This window comes from Coturnix japonica, chromosome 1 (genome assembly GCF_054131305.1).
Source record: "Coturnix japonica strain WE chromosome 1, WE-NBRP24, whole genome shotgun sequence".
NCBI classification, from domain to species: Eukaryota; Metazoa; Chordata; class Aves; order Galliformes; family Phasianidae; genus Coturnix; species Coturnix japonica.
In genome coordinates this window covers 125,356,129-125,369,738 of record NC_140663.1, presented here as the reverse complement: position 1 = coordinate 125,369,738, position 13,610 = coordinate 125,356,129, and positions in this window count along the sequence as shown.

The following is a 13,610-nucleotide window of genomic DNA, read 5'->3' as shown; positions in this document are numbered from 1 at the left end:
AGGAGATTTCTCCAGCCACAGAGTTAATAATGTGTATGACAAAGTGTGAAGGTATTCATCTATTCTGTGAACCCGGATAGAAGACTTAATATAGTCCCAGGAACTGAAAAATGACTAGCATCTGGTCATCAAGAAAAGAGATATAGAGGTCTCAAGAATATCCATACACCCAGTGTGTATGTGCATATCATGAATATGTTAAAAGCTAAGCAGAATAGGACATTTTTTTGTTGCTCTTGAATGCCAAATTTCATCAAGGAGCAGTCTCTTGCTTATTTATTTTTTTAAATTTCCATTTAGAAACTAACATTATGAAAGAACAATATTTTTCAAATTCTAATCTAAGCAAATGGATGCTGGTTTTTTTTTTTATGTAGCTATTGCATTGCACTGCATTAGCACAGCTCATCAGTAATGATGGCCTCTCTTCAAGGGGACTGAAAGGCCACAATAAACTAGGATAAAATGTGCTCTTGGGTCTGAAGAAATTTTACAGCTCTAGAAACATTTATCAGTGGTAACTCAGGGCTAATAGCTGTGAAATTTCTAAAGGGAATATTTTGCTTCAACATTCAAATGACCTAAGGTTTGACAGTGTTTCTCTGAGGCTGAATTAAATGTTTTGATATCTGCAAAAAGGATGTAAAACCTTTCCTTAACTCCTGTGCTGCCCTTTTATGTAGATATGTGTTAATGCTGTTAGCTTAATTAGAGATGTTTGGAAGTGCAGATTTTCTCCAAAAGAAGAAAACAAGCAACCAAACCAAACAAACAGCAGTAAAAAAAATCTACAAAAATAAACTCTCACCAACAGTCTATCCATGGTCCCAAGTTTCTGTTGAAAGAAAAAGTTATACAAAGCCATTCTGCTGATGTGTGCTTTCTGGAGATGATAAAAATCTTTTGAGGAAAATTCAAAGAGACCCTTTCCAGGAAGATGAAATGAAGCTACCCTGTCTCATGGAATTATCACTAGTCAATTCTTGTTCATTTGTTTTCAATCAGACCTTGCTGATAAAGACTACTATCAGTTATCTTCTACTCCCAAAGCTGCCCCAGAGAAATCTGGAAGACTGAATAGAAGTAATGATGCAAAACTGTCTGTAGAAACACAACAAAGTCTTAAGAAAAATAACCTTCTCGCCTTTGCTGTTTTCCCTACCCTTCAGCACCTAAGAAGCAAGTATGGCTGCAGTAGAGTCTTTCTACCAACATTCGAGATCTTTATTTGTGGAGTCAGTGTAGGATTGAAGTTTGGACAGCTGGAAGGGCAAGTTTTGTGTGTGCCGTTTTTCACAGCAATTGCATTCACTTTTCTCATTGCTCATAACACTGCAACATTGAACAGGCCATTCATATATCTTAATGAGGGCTCTGCATGAAGGCTGAAATCCTTTGAACTCTACATGCTTCTTTTCAGCACAGGATCCATCCTTGGTGGCTAATGTACTGATCACTAGGAAAATAGAGACAGAAGAACATTTGGGCAAATTAGGGCATTCTGGTGGAAGATAAATTTTATCTTCTACCACCAGTGAAGATTATATTTTATTTGATGAATACAAATTGTGTGGCTGCAGTAATGTAATTGTGGATCTGCAGGCAGTTCTTTTTTTTCTACAAGCTCTGTCTCATTTACAGAAACACAGTCCAGGAAGCCAAGGGCTCTGATCAGCATGCATAAAAGTGGGGAGAAAATGAGAAATCATAGTCATCTGCCCAAGCTCAGAGCAAGGTACACCAAACTTCTTCCTAGAGTTTGGAGATATTTTGCTGCAGAATTTTGCTTGCTGGATAACAGGTGATCTTTTATTAGGCCAGTGATAGCTTGAGACCTTTGTGTGGATTAGGTTTCTTAAAAAAAACAGTCAACATTGAATTAAAGATACAGCAGAAGTCAAAGCAAAGCACAAATAAAAAAAAGGCAATACTGTGGAAGCGTAAGAAGAAGAAAGTATGAGTACAAAAGAACCACACTGGAACATGGCAGGGAAATTTTTTTTGATGTGAGCCCAGTTTAATTTGTATGAGATGCTGTCCCCAGAGGTTTTGTACACTGCCCTGACTTCACTGCAGCATCATACCTAATGATGACACTGTTAACCCATTTCAGTTCCCGTACATGTTTCTGAGGAACTGAACTGAGAGCACTCCCATAGCCTAGGGATTTAATGATCCTAATTAGCTTAATTAAGTGATACTTTTACATGTAGAGTACAGGAAAGAGGACAGCATATTTGCATCTATTTTTAACCAGAATCCATCTTTCATTTTAAAGCTCTGCAGAAATACACAACTGACAGGATACTTTTCACTGCTGCTGGGCATTTTTAGAGAGATTCTTATGAGTCCCATGTACTGCTGAATGGGAGCTCAGATGGCTATCCCAGCTGTACAAAAAACCCTATGAAATCCCAGCCATTTTAATAAACCAGACAGGAGCACTTTCTTTTCCTGTAATCTACAGAAACATATGCCTCTGTAGGATGAAGTTTCAAATGGGATAATAAATAACATCTTTTTATGGGCAAAGTGACCGGTATTTTTAATTTCTTTCCTCTTAGGGTGGTCATCTATAGCTCTCTTAATATTAAGTCACACCCAGGGAACCTTGCCCAGCCATTTCCAAGCAAGCCCTTGAGTGAGGGTTTTATTATTTGGCTTCTCAATGGAGAACTCTGTGCCCAGAATGAGCTGAAGAACAATAAAATAATTTTTTTATCATCACTGATGGAAAAAATGATAAAACAGACCAACTGTTGTTATCCCTGTAGAAAAAGAACGACAGAATACAGTTTCTTTTTTACTATATTGGCAATAATTTCAATTTTTGAGAACTTTTGATGACCAGAAAAGTAGACTAGCTTTGGCTCGAGTATTTGACCATGTAGACAGGGCATACAAACCCAGTCTAGAGATCAGGCTTACTTTGTGTTAGAGCAATACTCCAGGTTTTCTTATGTATTCAGATGTGCTTTATTAAGCATCATTTTGTTTTGCCTTCTCCCTCACTCCTAATACATGTTATGTTTCTTTTTTCAGTTTCTTTCTCTCAACAGATCAGCCTTTTCTTGAAAGTATTTGACTAAGTATTTCCAAAAGTAGGAAGCTGACAGTAATTTTTAAGTAGAAATATAAAGAAAGATGACTACAAATTCATATTTGCTTTAGATTTGACTAATTGTAAATTAATTTCTCTTTTTACTGGGACTGGGAGAGGAAGCTTTACAGAGGTATCACTATCATTTACCATCTGCAGCAATTAGGTTGTATTATCTTGGGAAAAGGGTAAACCACAATTCATTATGCTCTAAGATAAAGAATTGGAAGACAATGAATAGAAGAACTTGAGACAAACCCAAAACAGATGCTGAAAGTGTAGGCAAAAAGTATAAGGAAATTTAACCCCCCTACAAGTGCTGACTAATAGATTCAGTGAAGGATAAGAAGCCAAACCTAAACAAAAGTCTAAACATTAACCTATATGCCAGTAGAAGGTGAAAGGTCCTGAAATGGCAAAAGCTATTAAATGACCTGATCTTTAAGGAGACGGCCTACTAAATTCTTTCAATGGATGCTAAAATGAAAGGGGTGGATTAAATGGAAAGCCTCCTTTTCTACTATTGCATCAGTGGTGTGCTACAAATGTTTGCACCATGGATGCAAAATGAGACTTCAAATCACTTAAATAGAAAAGACTGTTAAAGGTTTAAACAGTTTAATGTGGTTTAAAACAGACCCCAAAACAAGGGAATAGCATCTTGTCTACCTATATGAAGACACAGAGACTTCAAAATACTTTTCAGTTTTTACTATTTGCTTTTGCTTATTTAATAGCCAAAATGTTTTTTTTTTGTTCGTTTTCTGTTTTTGTTTTTGTTTTTTCTTTCTTCTAGTTGTTGTTGCCATTTTAAGAGAAGACGGAAAAATAAAAGAATATAACTGTCCAGAGTATTCTGAACATGCTATCTATCTTCTGCTACTTTCTGCCGCTTTCTTTTTTTTATGCATGGACTGTCCTGTTTAAATGTGAATAAGTGCCACATGGGACTGACAGGTGCTCAGAAAATATGATTTTTCTGGGAATATTACAGACTTAGAGAGCTCAATCTGTTTAGCTTATCAAAAAGAAGACTGAGAGGTGATTTGATTACAGAATATAAGTACTCTCATAGGGAGGAAATACCAAAGGGCTCTTTTGTACAGCAGAGAAAAGACACTACAAGAATCAGTGCTAGGAGTGAAAGAAAGATGAATTCACATTGGCAATAAAATATTTTTTTGGAAAGTAAGGCTACTTGAGTACTGGAGCAAAATCTAACTGGAGATTGGAGCTGAGGCCTCCATTCTTTTATTCATCAACTAAGAGGGCAGGTTTATTTGCCTGCTGTGTATACTTTAGCTAGTGGGAAGATTAAGGGAAAGAGGGGTACAATCTACATTGCATTGCACATTTGTGACCATACAGATTAGGTGACCTGTTAATTTAACTGTCAAAATGTAGGCCACGGTGGACCCAGCTGATCAGCATGAGGATCAATACATTCAAGTGCAAATGCCTTGGTGAAGCTATGTAGTCTGTCTCAGATCACCTCATATTCTCACATGTGCCTTAGTATCTCTTTTAGGAGGATCCACTCCATCATCTTCCTGGGCACAGAGGTGAGCCTCACCAGCCCATAGTTCTCCATATGTAATGTTTCCCTGCTTCCAGTCACCCGGGACTTCACTTGACAGCCATGATTTTTCAAATATGATGGAGAGCAAATTAGCATATTAGTACATTAGCATATCAGCCAGTTCCTTCAAGACCTGGGGTTGTATGCCATCTGTCCCGATAGACTTATACACATTCAGTCTCATGAGGTGGTGTCATATTTGTTCCACTCTTAGTACTGGGAGGGATTCTGCTCACCCCGACTCCTGCTTAGAAGTTCAAGGACAAGGGAGGCTTGAGAAGACCAGCTAATTGTGAGGACAGAGACAAAGTACCTCAGCACTTTCCATGTGTGAGGAGGCCAGCGCTTCCTTTTCATTTATCGGAGGGAATACACTCTCCTTTGCCCTTCTCTTCTGCTCAGTATATCTAAAGACTCCCTTGTTGTTTTCACATCCCTTGCCAAATTCAATTCCATCTACACCTTAACTTTCCTGATTTCATCTCTGCACATCCAGACAGCAACCCTACATTCTTTGCAGGACAGCCATCCTCACTTTCACTGCTTACATTTTTCCTTTTCTTCCCTCATCCTTGCCAGAAGGTCCTTGCCAAGCAATGCTGGTTTTCTACTTCTTCTGCTCGATTTTTTATTCTGGGAAATGGAGAGCTCTTGTGCTCTCAGAAAGGTGTCCTTAAAGTACTGCCAGACATGTTCCATTCCTTTGTCATAAGGACAGTTTCCCAGGGGATCTCATCCAACATTTCCTCAAGCAGCCTGAAGTTTTCACTCCTGAAGTTCAGACTCTTGATTCCAGTCTTTGCCAGGCCAGTGTTCCTCTAGATCACAAACTTGACCAGGGCATGGTCGCTGCAGCCCAGGCTGCCTTTGATCTCAACTTCTTTAATAATCTCTTCTGGTGAGCACCAGGTCCAGCAACACTTCACCTCTGGTGGATCTGTCCAATACCTGAACCATCAAGTAGTCATCAATGGACTCCAGGAGTCTCTTCCAAGTTTCTGTGTTTTCTCCCCAGTAGATATCTGGATGACAAGAAGGCCTTTTTAACAGGCTTCTCTTGATCAGGTGGTCTGTAGTAGACCATGACCACCACATGTCCCTTATTGGTCTGGTCCTTAATTTTAACACATAAGCTCTTTTCTTACCTCACAATCATGTTCCTCTCAGTGATACTCTGGCTAATGAAATCTTATTTATTAGGTTAATAAGGCTCATGTTTTTCAGTATCTGAGTCACAGTCAAAAACTTGAGTGAAAAGACAGGAATCAGGCTAGTAAGCTGCGTCTTTGTAAATGGGATTGATTCATCAGACATATACAATAGATGTCAATTCATACAGTGAAGCATGTGTTACTAGGTGGTGGCGGGGAGAATTTGTTATGGACTGGTGGTTCAGAGCCTAGATGAATGGGTTTGGAGAAAAGGTACAAGGGACAGGTGAGAGAACAGTTTGGGGGATTTAAGTTGTTGCTGGGAAAGAAAAGCAATGGATTTCTATTTGTTGGTTTATACTTTTGATTGACATAATGAGAAAGCAAGTGAATATAATTATTTGGGTTGCATGAATGTGCCTGGAATATCTCTCTGTATTGTGATAGAAAGGTTAGGAGAAGGAGATATTTTAAGCATAACAAGCCAAAAAGCATGTCAAATCTCAGAATATAACTGGAAGTTTTCCTCCAAAAGAAAATACGTGTGCAAGAAACTGATTATAAAAGGCAAACACACCGAAGTCTAGTCTACTTTCTTTGAAATAGATTCATTATGTAAGGTTTTGATGAAAAAAAATATCTATTTTATACCAATCCATTATTTTTTCTGGGACTTAACATACTCTCCACAAGCAGTTCTCCTATGGAAACTTACCAGAGTCACAATTCTTTGGCATTCATGAATACCTACAATAGTTGCATTAAGGTCTGAGACAGGTGCCTAGATTTTGTGCCTTCTCAGCACAGAGAAATAAACAGTTACAGGACACAAGCCATCTCTTAAGTGGATAGCTGGAAAAGATGAGGTGAATCATAAGCCAAAAGTGCTTTTCTGTCTTTATTAAAGGAACTGTCAATGATACAAGCTAAGAACTTATCCAGATGCTGCTATTTATGTTCCGTTTTCTGAGAACTGCTCTGACAATGTATTAATCAAATTATAGCCACTCTCTAATTATCAGTAAAAGAAATGAGCATAGAACACTCAGATATGCATTTCATTCTAACTGGAAGTGAAGACCAAAGTGTTAGAATTGTATGCAAAAAAAAAAAAAGAATGGAGATTCTTCAGAGAGCATATATATATATATATATATATATATATATATATATAAAATAAAGGCTTTCAGAGGGACAGAATCAATACAAACATAAACATGTGCAGGACTTCACCTGGAAAATGGAACATGTAGTGGCAATATTCCTGGACTGTAACTCCTCCCATGGGACCCCCACCTTAGAATCATAGAAACATAGAATGGTTTGAGTTGGAAGAGATCTTTAAGATCACCTAGTTCCAACTCCCCTGCTATAGGCAGAGATACCTCCCTCTAGACCAGGTTGCTCGACCTGCATGGCCTTGAATGATACCAGGGAGAAGGCATCCAAACCTCACTGGGAAACCTGTTCCAGTGTCTCACCACCCTCACAGTAAAGAATTTCTTCCTAATATCTAGTTTAAATCTACCCTCTTCCAGTTTAAAACCATTTCCCCTCGCCCTGTCACTACGTGTCACCTAAAAAAAAGTCCCTCCCCATCTTTCCTGTAGTTCCCCTCCAGGTACTGGAAGGCTGCTATGAGGTCCCCTTGGATCCTTCTCCAAGCTGAAGACCCCAGTTTTCATGGCCTGTCCTTAAAAGGGAGGTGCTCCAGCCCTCTAAATCATCTTCATGTCCTCCTCTGGACCTGCTCCAACAGCTCCATGTTCTTCTTGTGTTGGGGGCCCCAGAACTGGATGCAGTACTCCAGGTGATGTCTCACGAGAGCAGAGCATAGGGACAGAATCACCTCCCTCGACCTGCTGGTAACATTTCTCTTAATGCAACCCAGGATCCAGTTGGCCTTCTTGGCTGCAAGCTCACATTGCCAGCTCATGTTGGATCTTTCATTATTCAACACTCCCAAATCCTTCTCCTCAGGGCTGCTCTCAAGCCATTTTCCACCCAACCTGTATCTGTGCTTGGGATTGTCCCAACCCAGGTGCAGGACTCTGTACTTGGCCTTTTTGAACTTCATGAGGTTGACATGAGCCCACCTCTCAAGGAAGGCTCTTGGAGCCCATAACTTGGAGCCCTAGAGCCACTGTGTTCAGTGTCTCGCATGTTACTGAGGAGTCAGCATGGGATGAGGAAACTGGCAGCTGGGAAAGTCAGATGTAGTTCCCTGGTGTAGCCATCTCTTATGTTGATGATACACTTTGCTTAAAGTACAGATGAGTGGATTGCTAGCAGTGTTCAGTCATAACTCCCAGACACAACTTGCCTCACTGAAGACTTCTATGGCCCTACAGCTAGAGGCTACAAAAGAGTCATTGCAGTCAATAAATATTGTACAGAATAGAATCCTAGATGCCTTAAGATACCAGTAAGGCTGAGAGCCATCATATAGAAGCCCTCATAGAAACCATCTGGGCTAACATAAGAAAAAGGCAAAAAACACAACCTACCTCACAGTCCTAAGAAATCTATGCTGCTACTCCATCCCTCCCCAACTTTCCTTTGCACATGAAAGTTTAAGCCGGGCCAGTATTTTGAATCAGGTGGGAAAGATTAGATGGAAATGCTCACATTTTCTCCTCAGGAACCCCACAATCAAGTCTCATAGTGGAGTGTAGGCAATATGGATGATTATGGCACCACCAATCAGACACAAAGTCAAGAGCACATTAACATGGATAAGTTATTCATCTGCATGGCGGCACAGCTGCACTTACAGAGCCCCGGCAAAGCATTACGTATCACTGCCAGTAACTTAGACTGAAATTTTCTCCAAATCACAGTTTGAAAGCAGAGATTAGAATTCAGTAATGCCTGGCTTTAATTCCCTATGATTGAACTACTATACCTGAAGAGGGAATGGAAAAGAAGATGGATGGCAGTGGAAACAATTAGGAAAAAGAGGTGAGAAGCATGACAAGACTGCAGTAGTAGCCACAAAGATGTAGAATTAGCAGATATATTTCTGATTTAATTTTGCGTCCCTGGAAAAATCCAGGTCTCCTCACTGGAGGAGTCTTTCCCCAAACGTCGTTCTGCAGGTACAAGAAAAAGTCCTTTGCTCAAGCCTTTCAGCTGTGTATTCAAACACCACTTCAGGTGACCATTACAGTTCAGTGAATGTAGTAATGTGGCTTGAACATAAATGGAGTAAGAAGAAAAGCCACACAGAAAATGGGAACACATATTTTAACAAGCTTGTGGGAGAAGACACAAATAGACAAAAGGGCATATCTCATTTAACCTGAGTAATTCTCAGGATGGTACTCAGAAGTTCTATATGTTGAGAAGAGCTCCAACAGAGCAAGGTACACATGGCCTCTGTATAGAAGAGAGTCACTAAGTTTGGCACACCTCTGGGCCAAATGTCTAATAATGGGCAAGGATAGAAATGAGGAAAATATTGAAGCCAAAATGCATACACCAGGACAAAGACTTTAGGGAAATTATCCTCTGTATCCTGGCTTTTGGTCTAGTTGAAATAACTAATAAAATTGTCTGAATTTTCCCTACAACTGGAGCTATTAAGAGTAAAATTGCTTAACAACTGGCAAGGATTTTTTGTATGCTTGGATTCAAGGAAAAAGTCAAACCACACCATTATATGCTGAAATCCATTTTAAAATAAATCCAGTCTAGAGTCTTGTTCTAAGGTTTCCAGATAATGTAGCTTCCACTCCCGAACACAGCAACCCTTTGGTCCTTCAGTGAATTGATAACAGAGGCACTATATATACCTCAATATCCCTAAAAGAACTTAAAAACTTTTCATAATTGAACTTCTTATTCCTATTGCTAGTCTTAATCAATTTTCATTTGGAAAAGTGCTTGCAAAACTCTCGTGAGACTCAAAAATCACAGTAATTATGTTACAATAATATTTGATATATGAATTCAAATGGAATTGAAACTCCCTAGTCAAAGAATAACAATGAAGTTATTGCTTTTTTGTTTGTTTGTTTAAGCACATTGATCACCCTATTTACAAACTAGATGGAGATTAAATAGAAACAGTCAAACATTCCTACTACAGAAAAAAGAGAGGAGAGGTAGAGGGAGAAGAAGAGAGAGAGGGGGAGGAAGAGGTAGAGGGAGAAGGGGAGGGGATGGGGTAGGGAAGGGAAGGGAAGGGTAGGGAAGGGAAGGGAAGGGAAGGGAAGGGAAGGGAAGGGAAGGGAAGGGAAGGGAAGGGAAGGGAAGGGAAGGGAAGGGAAGGGAAGGGAAGGGAAGGGAAGGGAAGGGAAGGGAAGGGAAGGGAAGGGAAGGGAAAGGAAGGGAAGGGAAGGGAAGGGAAGCGAAGGGAAAGGAAGGGAAGGGAAGGGAAGGGAAGGGAAGGGAAGGGAAGGGAAGGGAAGGGAAGGGAAGGGAAGGGAAGGGAAGGGAAGGGAAGGGAAGGGAAGGGAAGGGAAGGGAAGGGAAGGGAAGGGAAGGGAAGGGAAGGGAAGGGAAGGGAAGGGAAGGGAAGGGAAGGGAAGGGAAGGGAAGGGAAGGGAAAGGGAAAGGTTTTCATTAGATAGGGCAGACTGAAGGCATAGTATGTAACTTGTTGTTTTGTTTCCTTGTGTCAATGGGCTTGTATTGACAGGAGACATCAAGATTGAAAGGATACATCAAGACTGAAGATGAACTATGAACTATTTAATACTGCTTGGTAGTCCAACACAATGGGATAAAGGTTATAGGGCAGAAGATGTGGATGGAGTAAATTCACTGTTGTTCTCTTTCTAGGTATAGCTTAGGAACTCAGCTCATTCTAACTCATTGCTGTAGAGCAATAGCACCTGTGGTATTGGTGGGGAAAATTTTCTGCAATTATCACCTGAAAGCTAGGCTCACAGAAGGAGCCTGTAGCTCCAATAGATGAATTTTGGAAAATTCACTCAACTGCACTTGTCCCTGTGACTTCTTAACTTTTCATCTCCTTCCTGGTACTCATAACAATGCCACTGCTGGTAAGTTTCCCTCTTAGTGACGTAGAACAGGTACACCATTGGCTCAAGAAAAAGCCAGCAGTACCCAAGTGTAAGTATTGTTCTATCTGTGGGACAAGAATGACCCAAAATTTTCAGAGAGAGCCTGCCAGAAATTCTAACACCTATTCAGTTCTTTTAGATGGCCAGTGTGGACACTGAGATCCTCTGAGACTCCTGGACATCTGTTCTGAGTTGCACAAGACAATTGACACCAAAGATGAGTGTAAAGTCACACGACTGAGAAAACAGAACCTTTAAAAAATGAGTGTTGCTTTTCAGAAGCCACCATTTCACATATTGCAGGACTTATTTCAGCCTCTTCTTTAGGTACACTTCCCATCAGTGGGTTTCTTTTAAGACTGGATTTTGAATGTTCCTTAAAACTGGAGAAGTTCTGTCAAATAAATGAACACCATTGCCTGATTTTGCATAGGAAGTATGAAAATGAAAGGCTTTGATACAACTCAGCATAGTTTCATAACTTTCCTGACCTTAGGGAAGAAACTGGATTTTTACCACTAATCACTCTCACTGTTTGCATTTTGAGAATATGACTTCATATTGGGGTTGAGTCACTGGTAAGAGGATCTTGCCTCTCCTGAAAATTATATGAATGTTTCAGTGAACCACTGTTAAATTTTGCTGGTTTGGCAGGGAAAGTTGATATTAGGGAGCACAGCAACAAAATGAGTTAATATGTGCCAGAGACATGAAAGAAATGCAAGAGATTTTGATAGTTTACCAGAGGGAAGAAAGCAGGTCTTCTTATATATAAGGAAGACAAGAAATTAATAATGTCTCAGAATTGACTTGGATAACTTACAGTGGTATCAAGCCTGTCATCAGTAAGAACATACATCAAAAAGGCTGAAATATTACGATTAGAGAAAAACTACTCAAATACTTTGGAAAATATGAATGCATATAATCCAGCTGGTCTTGATTGTATCTTATGACATTCACCCCCCAAACCTATTTAAGCTGTAACCCTCATCTACACCTGAAAGTTACAAAAATATAATGGATGATGTGGTGCCATAATTGAGCATGATTGAATTACTGCAGGTAAGCAAGTTACAGCATGCCAGCTTAGCCACAGTAACTGGCTGCCTGCTCTTTCTACTAAGTAATATCTGTTCATTTTCAGTAAGAATATAAAAGCAGTTCACAGAAACCAAAGCAAAAAGAGCAGATTCTCTTATTTCAGTTCAAGAGTAGCATATTTCACTGTGACTCCAGTAGATTCACAGTTTGTCTTGGGCAAACTAAACTGCCTATATAAGTTGAGATGAATAAAAAGCTAAGGTAAGATAAAAGTAATCTGCTCAACAACTGGACAAAAGCCAGTACTATATGTTGTCTTTCAGATGAGGAGGGAGAATCTTTATGAAAATACTCTGTAAAAATAGATAATTTTAGGAATTAAAGGGAGGGAAAATATATATAATATAATCCACAGGGCTGGATTCTTCTGTATTTAGATCATGAATATCTATTTTCAGAGCGGTCCTCTTGATTTTCACTTAGCACTTTGTAGCATGAAACATTTTTTAACATCAGTGATTGAATCAAAATTAAGCTCCAGTGAATTCTGTACTCAACAGTATATGGAATGACAGACAAATACTGGCCAGCAATCTTCATTTCATAAAAGTGTTAGGATAAAAATAAAGAGCACAGCAGATACTTGTGAAATTAACTTAGTATCAAGTATTACATTCACAGGGTATTACCTGGAAAAAAATAGTCTCTGGATAGAAGCTATCTTCTGGATTGAAAACCTGAAAAGAAGTGATAAATGTCATAATGCATTTGAGAATAACTGTCTGTACACTGCAGATGTTAAACAAGTTTTTTCTTAAAAGTCTTATTAATGAACAAATAAGCATCATATTACTGAAAACCAGCATATCACACTACACAGAGATATGCACTATGGTAACCAAATCAAGTACCAGCTTACATAAAAGGGATTTAGAGAGGTTTAAACATATTCAGTGAAGACTACCCCTACTAATCAAACATGTTCAGCATGAAAAGAAGCAAAAATGAAGGAGGCAGTGCTGAAAGACAGGTGACAGAAAACACCATGCATGTATTTGAAATGTATGACTATAGCCAAAAAAAGTTGGTGCAAATTTATGTTCTGTTTGCTAGTGCTTGTAGAACAGAATCAGAGGTAGTTCACTTTGTGCTCTCATGTAGCATCTTGGAGATCAGACCCACTTCATGCATCTTAAGAACAGGATACCAGTAAGACTGAGGAAGCAGAAGAGATTGTGGGACTGAACGATTTAGGATATCATTATATCATTGTATCATTAACATGAAATGGAACAAGGACAAGCCAGGTAAGAGTGGTAAAGAATGGTATCAATTGCTAGAAACCAGAAAGACCATAAAAACCCACAGGAGACAAATGCAGCTAAGAAGTGGGAAAACAGATTAGGCAGTTGGAATGTAAAATGGAAAATGAGTTTGTTTTTTTGTTGTTGTTTTATTTTTAGTTTCTGGAACAATGTGTTAGTAGTCAAAGTTCTTTGTCTTCTTGTTTTCCAGAGTGGAGGCCAGAACCATTAGAACGTCACTGATATGAGCCATATATTGGCAGTGAGTAGGTTAATGGGATCTAACAAATCTTCATTTTTCCACTAATTCTATGCACAGTTTTTCTCACTCTATACCAAAGTTTCCTCATAGCTCCATTTATGAGATACATAAAATAAACTGTTGGTATTTTTTCTGGATAA